Source organism: Bos indicus, chromosome 13, assembly GCF_029378745.1.
Source record: "Bos indicus isolate NIAB-ARS_2022 breed Sahiwal x Tharparkar chromosome 13, NIAB-ARS_B.indTharparkar_mat_pri_1.0, whole genome shotgun sequence".
In the NCBI taxonomy this organism is placed as follows: Eukaryota; Metazoa; Chordata; class Mammalia; order Artiodactyla; family Bovidae; genus Bos; species Bos indicus.
In genome coordinates this window covers 32,586,847-32,601,520 of record NC_091772.1, presented here as the reverse complement: position 1 = coordinate 32,601,520, position 14,674 = coordinate 32,586,847, and positions in this window count along the sequence as shown.

Below are 14,674 nucleotides of genomic sequence, written 5' to 3'. Positions count from 1 at the left end.
CTAGGGAGTCTGTGTGCCACAATGAAAGATCCTCACGTGCCACAAAGACCCAAGGCAGCCAAAAGAAAAGTCATGAACTAGTCCAAGTATGATGTTGGGTTTGGGGTTGTGTGTAGAGTTCAAGGGCTTGTGAGACTCAATGGAATCATGCTCATCAATGACTAAGATTGCTTTGAACATGTTATATATAGTAGTGTGTCTATATCAATCCCAATGTTCCAACTTATCAATACCTTCACCCCCTGGTAACCATAAGATTGTTTTCTACATCTGTGACTGTTTCTGCTTTGCAAATAAGTTCATTTTTTATCATTTTTTAAGATTCCACATATAAACAATATTGTATATTTGTCTTTCTCTGCCTGACTTATTTCACTAGTATGACAGTCTCTAGGTCCATTCATATTGCTCCAAAAGGCATTATTTCATTCTTTATTTTTTTAGTTGAGTAACGTGCTGTGCTTTGTTGCTCAGTCGTGTCCGACTCTTTGTGAGTCCATGGACTGCAGCCCACCAGGTTCCTCTGTCCATGGGATTCTCCAGGCAAGAACACTGGAGTGGGTTGCCATGCCCTCCTCCAGTTGAGTAATATTCCATTGTATATGTATACCACATCTTCTTTATCCACTCCTCTGTTGATGGATATTTAGTTTGCTTCCATGTCCTAGTGATTGTAAATAGTGTTGCAATAAACACTGGGATGCATGTTATCTTTTCAAATTACAGTTTTCTCTGGATATATGCCCAGGAGTGGGATTGCTGGATCATATAGCTCTATTTCTAGTTTTTAGAGGAACCTCCATACTGTTCTCCACAGTAGCTGTACCAGTTTACAAAGACAATCTTGAATTAAGTAAATTTCTTAATTTTTATCTTAAAAAATACACTCTGAATTTGCATGATTCACCCTGTAACATATTTCAACTTTTCAAAAAATAAGAAAAATTACCGAGCATGCATGAAGACGTATAAATATTCAATAACTTCATTTTTAAAGCAATTTTAGCACTATGACTATTGTTTTCTGTATGGAGTTTCTGAACTCTGCCCTCCAAGCCCAGTGGAGCTCAAAATTATGCTCTGTTTAATCTTGAATGAAGTAACATTAGACAGAATTATTATTTGAGCTAACTTAGTCTGCTAAGTAAAAGGCCTCAGAGTTGTTATTTCTGTCTTTTTAGTGGAACATAGTATACATATAGGAAAGTCCACAACTCATGTGTTTACAGCTTAATGCATTCACATAACAGACACACACTTGCATAGCCAATATTCAGCTTAAGAAAGAGAACATAATTAGCACCATTGGAGAATCCCTCAGTGCCCTATGCCTTTCACTAACCACCAAAAAAGAAAACTACCATCATGATGTTTAACACTATGTATTAGCTTTCCTGTTCTGGAATATACCACTGGTATATGTACTGATTTGCATGTTGCTTCTTCCACTCAATGTTATGTTGCAAAGTTCCTCCACATTGCTGTAACTGTAGTTTTTTTAATGCTCATTTATTTGTAGTATTTCATTGTATGAAGCAATGAAATCTGTCTATAGCAATGTATCGGTTCATTCTACTGCTGATGGACATTTGGGTTGTTTTGTATTGGAGGCAATTCTAAAGAGTGTGTCTAGGATCATTCTTGTATATGGCTTTTGGTAAACACATAGATACATTTCTATCAGGAATAGAAATGTAAGAAAAATAAATGACCCAATCAAAAAATGGGCCAAAGAACTAAATAGACATTTCTCCAAAGAAGACATACAGATGGCTAACAAACACATGAAAAGATGCTCAACATCACTCATTATCAGAGAAATGCAAATCAAAACCACTATGAGGTACCATTTCACGCCAGTCAGAATGGCTGCAATCCAAAAGTCTATAAGCAATAAATGCTGGAGCGGGTGTGGAGAAAAGGGAACCCTCTTACACTGTTGGTGGGAATGCAAACTAGTACAGCCACTATGGAGAACAGTGTGGAGATTCCTTACAAAACTGGAAATAGAACTGCCTTATGATCCAGCAATCCCACTGCTGGGCATACACACTGAGGAAACTAGAAGGGAAAGAGACACGTGCACCCCAATGTTCACCGCAGCACTGTTTATAATAGCCAGGCATGGAAGCAACCTAGATGCCCATCAGCAGATGAATGGATAAGAAAGCTGTGGTACATATACACAATGGAGTATTACTCAACCATTAAAAAGAAAACATTTGAATCAGTTCTAATGAGGTGGATGAAACTGGAGCCAATTATACAGAGTGAAGTAAACCAGAAAGAAAAACACCAATACAGTATACTAACACATATATATGGAATTTAGAAAGATGGTAACAATAACCCTGTGTACGAGACAGCAAAAGAGACACCGATGTATAGATCAGTCTTATGGACTCTGTGGGAGAGGGAGAGGGTGGGGAGATTTGGGAGAATAGCATTGAAACATGTATAATATCATGTATGAAATGAGTCGCCAGTCCAGGTTTGATGCACGGTACTGGATGCTTGGGGCTGGTGCACTGGGATGACCCAGAGGGAGGGTAGAGGAGGGAGGAGGGAGGAGGGTTCAGGATGGGGAACACGGGTATACCTGTGGCGGATTCATTTCGATATTTGGCAAAACTAATACAATATTGTAAAGTTTAAAAATAAAATTAAAAAAAAAAAAAGGAATAGAAATGTATTGGGTTCTATAGAAACCCAGGAAAGGAACTTACTGAGTCATGGCATAAACTGTTTAGCATTAGTAGATACTGTCAAACAGTTCCCCAAAATGGACGTGACAATTTACATTCCCAACAGGGAGAGTTCTGCTTAAGTTCAGTTCAGTCACTCAGTTGTGTCCGACTCTTTGCGACCCCATGAATTGGAGCACGCCAGGCCTCCCTGTCCATCACCAACTCCCGGAGTTCACTCAAACTCATGTCCATCGAGTCAGTGATGCCATCCAGCCATCTCATCCTCTGTCATCCCCTTCTCCTCCTGCCCCCAATCCCTCCCAGCATCAGAGTCTTTTCCAATGAGTCAACTTTTCGCATGAGGTGGCCAAAGTACTGGAGTTTCAGCTTTATCATCATTCCTTCCAAAGAAATCCCAGGGCTGATCTCCTTCAGAATGGACTGGTTGGATCTCCTTGCAGTCCAAGGGACTCTCAAGAGTCTTCTCCAACACCACAGTTCAAAGGCATCAATTCTTCGGCACTCAGCCTTCTTCACAGTCCAACTCTCACATCCATACATGACCACTGGAAAAACCATAGCTTTGACTAGACAGACCTTTGTTGGCAAAGTAATGTCTCTGCTTTTGAATATGCTATCTAGGTTGGTCATAACTTTCCTTCCAAGGAGTAAGCGTCTTTTAATTTCATGGCTGCAGTCACCATCTGCAGTGATTTTGGAGCCCAGAAAAATAAAGTCTGCCACTGTTTCTACTGTTTCCCCATCTATTTCCCATGAAGTGATGGGACCGGATGCCATGATCTTCGTTTTCTGAGTGTTGAGCTTTAAGCCAACTTTTTCACTCTCCACTTTCACTTTCATCAAGAGGCTTTTGAGTTCCTCTTCACTTTCTGCCATAAGGGTGGTGTCATCTGCATATCTGAGGTTATTGATATTTCTCCCGGCAATCTTGATTCCAGCTTGTGTTTCTTCCAGTCCAGCGTGTGCTCAGTCATGTCCAACTTTTTGTAGTTTCATGGATTGTAGCCCACTAGTCTCCTCTTTCCATGGGATTTCTCCAGGCAATTTCTCCAAGAATACTGGATTGGGTTGCCATTTCCTACTCCAGGGCATCTTCCCTACCCAGGGGTCCAAACCACATCTCTTGCATCTGCCGCACTGGCACACGGATTCTTTTTTACTGTGCCACCTGGGAAGCCCACAGTTCACACAGAGTAATGCAAGTAAAGCCAGATGGCACCTGCATGAGCAGTGAGGCGCATCACAGGACAGCAATCCTGTGCTTACGGGAACTGACTCTTTTAAAGTGGATGGTGAGTGGGCCTGCCTTACTCTAGAAGGAGATACTATCTTTATCTTCCAAGGCTGTAAACTTTTCAAACATCTCTGAAAAGGTAATTAGGGACAAGGCAAGCTCTCAAAGTGGAGTATTATCTCTGCTTGCAAAACACGCACAGGGACTTCCCTGGCAGTCCCGTAGTTAGGACTCGGCTTCTACTGCAGGGGTCATGGGTTCAGTCCCTGGTTTGGAAACTAAGATCCTGCATGCTGTGTGGCATTTCCCAACCCAACACCCCCTCCCCCCTCCCCCCAAAAAAAGACATACAGACATACAAGCGGTCCATGGAGAATAATCTCTCAATAATAGTATAAGTACATTAGGGTTTTCATTTGTACTTCATTTGTACTGATAATATGGGCGGAAAAACTGAATCTTGATCCCTCCCTCACACCATAACATAAAAATCAATCTTAAATGAACTATAGGTACAAATATGAAAGGTAAAACGATGAAACTTTTAGAAGAAACATAGAATATCTTTGTGACTTTGAGACAGGCCAAGATTTAGAAAAAGATCACTTTGAAAAGGATTACCATACATTAATCATAAAGGAAAAATTGATAAATCTGAGATAAATTTAATCTACATTAAATTATCATATTGAGTCTTATATAGGCATCAAGTTTAAAGAAACTATATACTTACTGAAATTCTTTTTCCTATATGTTTCTTTCCAGGACCCTTTCAAATACTATAAGAAACTTAGGTTTGAAGAGAAAAGAGCAAGTATAAGAGGCAGCTTATAACCTCAGAATGTAACCCCAATAGCCTGGAAGGCAGGGCACTACAATAGTGGAGACTTTTTATAGCTTGCTAATGAGAAAGAAACCCTAGCAATCTAGGTAGTTTTCTTTATTAGTGGACTCAATGCTTTTCCTGTTGCCAATGTAATCAGATAAACAAATATATCTGCTAATTTGCTAGCCTGCTGTCAATATATTCGATGTACACATCATACTTTAATCAGGCTTTTGCTACAATGAAAATATCTCATTGTAAGAAGTTAAGTGGGGTTTATTTTTAGGATGCTTACTAGCTTGAAGAAAGCTCTGAACACCATTAAAAATCAAGCCCCTGTAGTGCTTAGCAGGATTTTGTGTGAACTCAACAAAGTTTAAACTTTAAGGTCTATGACTGGCTTGGGTCTTTACCAAGAATCTGGGTGAGACTCTAGTGACTTTATATTTGTCATTTTATATTCTTTTTCTTATATAGGACCTTTAGAATTGTGTAACTTTTAGGCCTTGAATACCAGTTAACCTCATTTCCTAGTGGATGAAGCTTCTCTTATGTGGGTTAAGGTCTTCTTTCCATCAGTTGGTGTCTTAGGATTACCTTCATCATGAACTCAGCACTCAAGCCCATGATGGCTTCCCTGGCCATGCTTGTTTTCTTTGCAACTTTAGATTCTCTCTTATTAGTAAGTACCGAATTATTTCCGTATTGCCTAGTTAAAACACAAGAGAAGGACAGGGATTGGTCCAGATTCTCCTTTTGTACTGGACCCCATCACAAATCACCAATCAACCTAAGAAACAATTGGCCTGTGTCAGGCTTCTAGTCTAAACACAGGAAGGTCCTACTGCCTATTTCTTCCATAGGGGCTCTGAGTGCCATCTCTCTCTCCCTCTCTCTCTCTCCACTCCCCCCCGCCTCCCACCCCAACACACACACACAGGGCATCAGAAGCTAAGGCAACAGAGAATCTTAGCTTTGGGGTGAAAGTTGAGAGCCTGAAATACAGGCTGTGCAAGGCTGACTGCGTGAATTAATAAGGATGTGGTGAGAATCTGCAGCATTTACATATGTAAGAGAAAACTTCAAATCCATAGAAGTTTGGCCTCAGTTTGTATTGCCGGAGCCAATTGCTGGTTTCCAAATCCCTGAATTAGGGAAATCTTAAAATAGCCCCACATCAGCTCTTCTATGGAATCCATGGCTCTCCCTGTGATCCTGACCTGGAAGGATCAGGGAGATGATAGTTTTCCCCAGAGCAGGAAAATTTGCAGGGTGTGCCATTCATTCCCAGGCCCAGAGTCATCCAAAATCAAACACATGGCTAACAGGTGAGACGTATCAATGATTACTCAATTATCTTTAAGGTACTTAAGTGGTGGTCTGATTTGCTTCATCATTAAAGATTCAGGCCAAACATTTTTTTTTTTTAAACAAAGATATTTAATTGCTAGAAAATGTGAGAAAGAGAAGTTTAGAATGCCTCAATACAGTCCTCACCCGGAGAAGGCAATGGCACCCCACTCCAGTACTCTTGCCTGGAAAATCCCACGGATGGAGGAGCCTGGTGGGGTGCAGTCCATGAGGTCGCTAAGAGTCAGACATGACTGAGCTACTTTACTCTCACTTTTCACTTTCATGCATTGGAGAAGGAAATGGCAACCCACTCCAGTATTCTTGCCTGGATAACCCCAGGGACAGTGGAGCCTGATGGGCTGCCGTCTACGGGGTCGCACAGAGTCGGACACAACTGAAGCAACTTAGCATTCAGTCCTCACCAGGGTTTAGAACAGGCTCTCTAGACACAGAACAGAAAGAGAACTCAGCAACACAAAATACACTCAAGTTTTATAAGGAAGATAAAAAGTTTGCCCCACAGAGGAAATCAGTCCCTGTGCGTGTGTAGGTGGAGAGACAGTTAGGAACACAGGGATGGAGCCAGAGAGGAAAACACTGTGGCATCAGAAGAGGGGGAGGGAAAGTGGGTGGGAGAACAGCCCCTCTATCCATCGGCAACAAAGCCCCAGTGACGGAGGACTTTGGTTGATTGACAGCTAGGGTATCCTGAAGATGATGGGGCTCTCCACGTGAGGCAGGGATAGAGAAGACAGCATTTCCATCACTGCCAGGCTCTTATTTGTTCCAAAATTGAACAATAAATTTCCATAAAGTTTCATAGATTCCCCTCCCACCTCTCTCTCTGTCTCTCTCTCCCCCCAACTACTGCCCTCTCTCTCTCCTCCTTATGAAAATAACGTTGAGTGAACTAAGGGAATGAAGTAGAGTACAACAGGGTACAATATGGAAGAGAGAGGGAAGAAGAAAATTTAAAGAGTGTACATTTTTTAACTTCCCTGGTAGTCCAGGGGTTAAGAATCTGCCTTTCAATGCAGGGGACTCAGGTTCGATCCCCGGTCAGGGAACTAAGACCCTGCAAGCTGTGGGGGCAACTAAGCCAGTATGCCACAACTACTAAGCCCCTGCACTCTGGAGCCTGTGCACCAAAACTAGAGAAGTCCATGAGCCACAACGAAGACCCAGCACAGTTAAATTTTTTTAAAAAAGTGTATGCATTCTTTTTTCTTTTCTACATTAACAAAAGAACAAACAAGTACATACAGATTCACTAAACACTGACCATGAACAAAGTGTTGCAGTCATTCGGAAAAACAAAAATAGTCAGGATGAACCAATAAAGCCAGTGCTCAAGAGTTAAGAGTTGACATCTTCTCACCTTTTCAAATATATGGAACCCCAAATGTTCCCACCTCTCTATTTTATCTATCTCCACCCCTTCTTCTGGATCATCACCACCAGCACAAAAACTTAAACAAGGAAACAGACAAACCAACAAATTCCCCTCAATCCACTTCCTCCGATGCCAGTTTCCAACCAATTTCTCTGCACATTTGAGCAAACTTCCTTAAAAGCTCTGCTAATACTCAAGAGTTATCAATTCCTCTCCTCTCCTGGTCTCTGAAGACCATTTTCATCAGGTCTCTCCCTGAACCAGCCTACAGAAGCTGCTCCTGTGCTCCACTCCTCAGCCTTTTACATAGTCAATCACCTCACTTGACTTCTGGGACAACAACAACTGGGTTTCCTAGTAACTTGCTGGTGGCAAAGAAATGAGAGTTGATTTAGAAGTAGGGTTGACAGGCGAGTTAACTTAGACCGGGTTCAGAATGACTCTGAGATTATTAATCAACAGTTTTGGGTAGATGGTGACCTTACCAGCCAATGAGAGGAAATCAAGAGAATCAGGTTAGCAGCTAAGAGAGGGGATTAAACATAATGTGCCCAGATTTTTAAATGCTGAGTTTGAACAGACTAAGGGACACTTGAGGAAGACACCCAAAGAGCCACTGGGATACAAATCTGAAGCTCAGGAGAGCTGTAAATATTAAGTAGAGATTTTGGTGCCATCAGCAGATATGTGAGTGTTGAAATCATGGACATGAAAGGAGGTGATCTTCTAGGACAGTGTGGAGAAGGAGACAAGAGATGCAAGGACAGGTTGAAGAGGTGTGCCAGCAAGAAGGAAGAGAGAAGGGTAAAGACTAAAAGATACCCAGAAGCTGTGTCAAGTCTCCAAATGATGGGTGTCTCTGACTTGGTCTCTCTCTCTCTCTCACACACACATACACTCCTCCTTTTATGATCAAATGAGGTCCAGAGTTCAAGCTCTAAAGGCTGTAAGAGAACATTCCTCACTTTGCCTATTCAGCCAAGACCTTAACATTTTAGCTAACTCCAGAGTGCCAGATTCTTTTAAGTTTTGTTTTTGTTTGTTTTTGATGTGGACCATTTTTAAAAGTCTTATTGAGTCTGTTACAACATTGCTTCTGATTTATGCTTTGGTTTTTTGACTGCAAAGCATGTGGATCTTAACTCCCTGACCAGAGATGGAACTTGCACCCCCTGTGTTGGAAGGCAAAGTCTTAACCACTGGACACCACCAGGGAAGTTCCTTAGAGTGACAGATTCTAATCAGGGTGAGGAGATAATAAGAACAATAAGAACTAACCTTCATTAAGGGCCAGTTATTGAGCTAAGATTTTACACAGATTATCTCATCTCAAGCTCATAACAACTCTATATGAGTTTTACAATTTCTATTGAATATTCAAAAAAATTAGGCTCAAACACTTTGACACCAGTGGTCAAAGATCTGAGGCAGTGGCCAAGCTGGGATTTAAATCTAAACAGTTCGATGGTCCTTGCTTTGCCTTCTACCACAATATGTTACCACAATATGCTATGTTTCTTGTTTCCTGATAAGGCAGATTAAGAATCTTAATATATTTTTGTGGTAAGAAAGTTGGAAGATCTAAAAAAAATTTAAAATTCACAGTGATAGAAAGCAATGCTGGTAATCAATAAACCTGAGTGTGATAAAAGAGATTTTAAAACACAAGTAGATTATGGAAACGCCAGAGTAATATAAATAATCTGAAGTGCTGGAGAGTATTTATTTATTGTATTAGACACACAGAAATACACATTTGCAAAGCACTCAAAACAGAAAGTTGGTCTTCATTCCTATCCTGTAGATCATTTCTAACCACTGCTTTTTCTCTTCCCTTGTTAAACTCCTAAAGCAGATGAATGTTTAGAATTTTTCACTTTATCAGAGAACATCCAAGTACCTGCACTTAAGCCCTTGCTACATTTCCAAAAAAGGATCACATTTCCTGTATTATGCTGGCTATTTCTGATAGAGGAATCTTCAGATATGTTCTCTACTGGTCTCATGATCCAAGTCTGTTTTTAGAAGGACATTTTTCAGTTTAAATAAATTAAGAGCAATTTAACTTCATCTGTTATTAAAGATTCGGAGATTTTTTTTTTTCAGGACTCAAACTGCACTCTATTTATAAGATTTTGCCTCTCAAGACAAAACTGAGTTGTGGGTTTATAGGCAATCTTAAATATACTAAATTTGTTACTGAATAGGACTTGACTGAAGTGACTTAACTCAGCACACAGCACATCATCCCTTAACAGGGTGAAACAAACCAGTGGGAAGGTCAGTCATTATAGAATCCTCCATTTCTAGATCACAAGATGTCCAAAAATAACTACTTTTTATGGTGTAGAAAATAGGGTAAGCTATATTGCAATGCCTGTCAAATATAAACCCATCTGAGAAATAGATTTATAGAGTTTTTCTAATTTTTAAATCCTTTACTCTTGTTGTTGTCCAGTCGCTAAGCCAAGCCCAGCTCTTTGTGACCCCATGGACTGCAGCATGCCAGGCTACCTCTTCCTTCACTATTTCCTGGAGTTTGTGCAGATTTATGATCATTGAGTCAGTGATACTATCTAACCACCTCATCCTTTGCCGCCCCTTCTCCTTTTGCCTTCAATCTTTCCTAGCATCAAGGTCTTTTCCAATGAGTTGGCTGTTTGCATCAGGTGGCCAAATTATTAGAGCTTCAGCATCAGTCCTTCCATTGAATATTTAGGATTAATTTCTGTCAGGATTGATTGGTTTGATCTCCTTGCTGTACAAGGGATTCTCAAGTCTTCTCCAGCACCACAATTCAAAAGCATCAATTCTTTGGTGCTCAGCCTTCTTTATGGTTCAACTCTAACATCTCACATCACTTTCTTAATTTCCACCTTTCCCACTTTCTAACTAAACCATAATAGATAACAAAAACTCACTTTAAAAAATCCATCCCCAAAATAGAAACAAAAGATGCCAGTCATTCGGCCTTGCACTCTATCACTCAAATCTGACTGTAAGAGCAGATAAGAAGAGGCTGAGTGACATTTGGTTCCGGTCCAATGAGGAGGTAGAACAGAGGGGGCACATTTGCTGGAAGTCAAGAAACTGGGCTTCATTTCTGGAATTGTTCCATAAGTAATTGTGTGACTCTGGTCAAGTAATAACCATTGGTTATACAAGGTGCAGAAACAGATTTACTCATCCCTTCAACTATTCATTCAACAAACATTTCATCACCTGCTGTATACTATTTTGCTAGAAGTTGGCGATAAGCTTTGGTTGGTGGGTGGTAGGTCTATATCCAAGCATGACTTACCCACTGTCTTATTTTTATCTCCAAAATGGCAGATCCCCAAATATCCAAGCTCTATTGGTGAGAAATAGCCAGTGGAATATTAGTATGTCCCAGTATAAAGCTTTCTTTAATAATAAAAGTAAATGATAAAATGAAGGGACTTCCCTGCTAGTCTAGAGGTTAAGACTTCACCTTCCAATACAGTGGGTCCCGGTTTAATCCCTGGTTGGGGAAATAAGATCCTACATCCCTCATGGCCAAAAACCAAAACATAAAATGGAAACAATATTGTAACAAATTCAATTAAGACTTTAAAAATAGTCCACGTGAAAAAAAACGCACAAAAATTCAGTTGCAAATATCATTTTAAAATTATGGTGAGCATATTTTTCAAAGTTTGATCTTTTCTTCATACTTTTATTTACTTGTTACAGTAAGGAAGACAAAAACGGATGTCATAAGAAAAATAACAGAACATTTTAGAACTCAGAGAACTAATTAAGACTTAAGCAGGCACTTGTTATAACTTCTCTTGTTAAATTGGAAGTTATTGAGTTTTTCACTTATGATAAATCCAGAACCAGGCAGGACAGTCTTTGATATAAATCATAGCAACATTTTTTTGGATTTGACTCCTAAGGTGAAAGAAACAAAAGCAAAAATAAACAGATGGGACCTCATCAAACTTAAAAGGAAACCATCAACACAATGAAGAGACAATCTGCTGAATGGGAGAAAATATTTGTAAATGATATGACCAATAAGAGGTTTAATATCCAAAGTACATGAACAACTTATACAACTCAAATATCAAAAAATAAACAAGGTGATTAAAAATGGGCACAAGACCTGAATAGACTTTTTTTTTCAAACAAGAAAGAAAGATGCCAACAGGCACATAAAACGATGTTCAACATCACTAACCATCAGAAAAATTTCAATCAAAGCCACAACAAGGTAAAACCTCACACCTGTCAGAATGGCTATCATCAAAATGTCTAAAAATAACAAGTGTTGGCAAGGATGTGGATAAAGGGGAACCCTTGCATGCTGTTGGTGGGAAAGTAATTTGTGCAGCCACTATGGAAAACAATATGGAGCTTCCTCAAACAACTCAAAATAGGACTACTGTCATAATCCAGCAATTCCACTCCTGGGTGTATATCTGAAGAAAACAAAAACACTAATTCAAAAAGATACACGCACCCCAATGTTAACAGGAGCATTATTTACTATTGCCAAGATATAGAAGCAACCAAAGTGTCCATCAATAGACAAATGAACTAAGAATATGTGGCATATACACACAATGGAGTATTAGTCATAAGAAAAGAATAAAATTCTTTTTTGGATGGACCAAGAGGGTATTATGCTTAGTAAAATGTGTCAGACAGAGAAAGACAAATACTCTGTTATCACTAATATATAAAATCTAAAAAGTACAACAAACTAGTGAAGATAACGAAAAAGAAACAGACTCACATACATAGAGAACTGACTAGTAGTTACCAGTGGAGAGAGGGAGAGGGGAGGGGCAAGGTAGGGGTGTACTGTGTATAAAACAAATAAGCAACAAGAATATTGTTCAGCACAGGGAAATATAGCCATTATTTTATAACAGCTTTAAATGAAGCACGGTCTATAAAAATAGCAAATCACTATGATATACACCTGAATGTAATATAACATTGTAAATCAATTATGCTTCAATAATAAATACATACATAAATTTTTTAAATAGCAGAGAACAAGAAAAAATCCAGAATGAAGGGGAAATTTTCAAAGTGAATTTTTTTTTTGAAGAAGAGCTATACATAACTTGGAGTCACGGACATGTTAAAAGGAAACAAAACACAAAAACACAAAGAAAACAGAAAAAAAATCAGTGAGTCAGAAACGTATATTCCACTCAGTGTAAGAAAAAAAAAACAGGTTGAACTAAGCAATTATTAATACATGTTATTAATGAGAAAAGATACCTAAGCAACCGTATCCCTTTAGTCTTGCTTTAAATGATTTTATAAATATATTATGGTTTCTTAAATGAAGTTTGTTTTTTTTTTTAATTGAATCTTGTTATGATAGAACAAACACAGTCAGTTGGAAAACTATGAAATTCCTTGATTCAGTAAACCAAGGTCTTTGGGCCAAGATCCCCTGAATGGCAATTGCTCTAACATAAGAAAACCAAAATACTCAGGAGGAAACAACAGCCCCTCCTGGGATTCTGATGTTGCAGCTGCGAGTCTGCCATGTACAGTTCAAAATAAGAGTTCCAGTCTCATCCACTGTCTCAGACCTTAGCTTACCTTGTTGGTCTCAGTCTTTCCTCTGACCTTCGTGTACATACATTCCTAGATTTACCTGGGACATTTGGGTTAAATTTTGGCCATACTTTTGATGCAAATGATTAACCTGTTATTCTTTACGTTTTAACCCACCAAATTATATTGCCAACACGGTTTATTCAGGCAAGGAATCTTGGTGAGAAGGCACAGAATATCAAGTGTTTTAGAAACTGGATCGCTGTTCTAGACACATCTTAGTGATTGAGAATGTCTCAATAACCACATGTTAAAACACTAGCTAACCATTCACCACATTTTATCTATATGCCCAAATTGAGGAACAAGCATCTTTAAGTAGTCGTCTTCTAGACAAACAACGGGACAGGCCCATGCTCAAAGGAAATGTGGAGTGTCACACTTCTACAATGACAAATACTTGGACTAAGTGCATCAATACCAGGATAGGGTCTTTTACATATAGCAAGAAAAAGAATAGGATCCATAGTCATAATCAGGAAGACCACCAACACTGTTGTTACTCAAATGTGGGCATTTTCAGGGACTTTCTGGCTTCCCTGGCAGCTCAGACAGTGAAGAATCTGCCTGAAATGCAAGAGACCTGGGTTCAATCCCTGAGTCAGGAATATCCCCTGGAGAAAGGAATGGCTCCCCACTCCAGTGTTCTTGCCTGGAGAATTCCATGGACAGAGGAGTCTGGAGGGCTATAGTCAATGGAGTTGCAAAGAGTCAGACACAAGTGAGCAACTAACACTTTCACTTTTCACTTCTTGGCGGTCTAGTGGTAAAAGAATCCACCTTCCAATAGAGGTTCCATTCCTGGTTGGGGATCTAAGATCCCACATACTGCAGGGCAACTAAGCCCAAGCATCACAAGTAGAGAAGCCTACAGTGAAGACCCAGCACAGCCAAAAAAAAAAAAAATGTGCACATTTTCATCTCTTCTGTAGTTACTAGTTTACTAGCCCATCCTTCCTGCTAGACTGGAAACTTCTCTGGAGCAGTGATTTGTTCATGATTACATTCTTAGTGATTGCATTGCCTAGCAGAGTAAATGCTCCAACAGTGTTGAATGAATGGTGTTTTGTGCATTTACTTGTGGATTCCACTGGGAGAGCTGTCAAATCCAGAGGAGGAATCTAAAATTTCCCTTCATAACATCTTCAGGAATTTTTCATTTTTTTCTATCAGCAAGTATGGGCCAGGCCAGCAGAGGGCAGTATGACAGATTACAGAACATTTCTTGGAGGACTTTTATAAAGGACACAAGGCTAGCAAGAGTTTGCTGGTATATGAGACTCCAGCTTATTGTCATTTGTCTATTGCAGAATCCATAGTGTTCAATCTTTTTCCTTAAAAATCATGGTACCAGTGTGCTTTTGTATATTCAGTAGGATGTTCAAGAGAGGGGACCCCCTGTTTCTGGCTGAATGTCAAGTCAAGGGGAAGACATCACTTTCCCAAAGTGAGTTGGGCCCTTTAGGGGAGGCACATACAAATGAAGATTACAAATTACCATATTGGAATATGCGTCTTTAACTGAAAGCACTCCCCAGGTTCCAAAGAGAGATTCC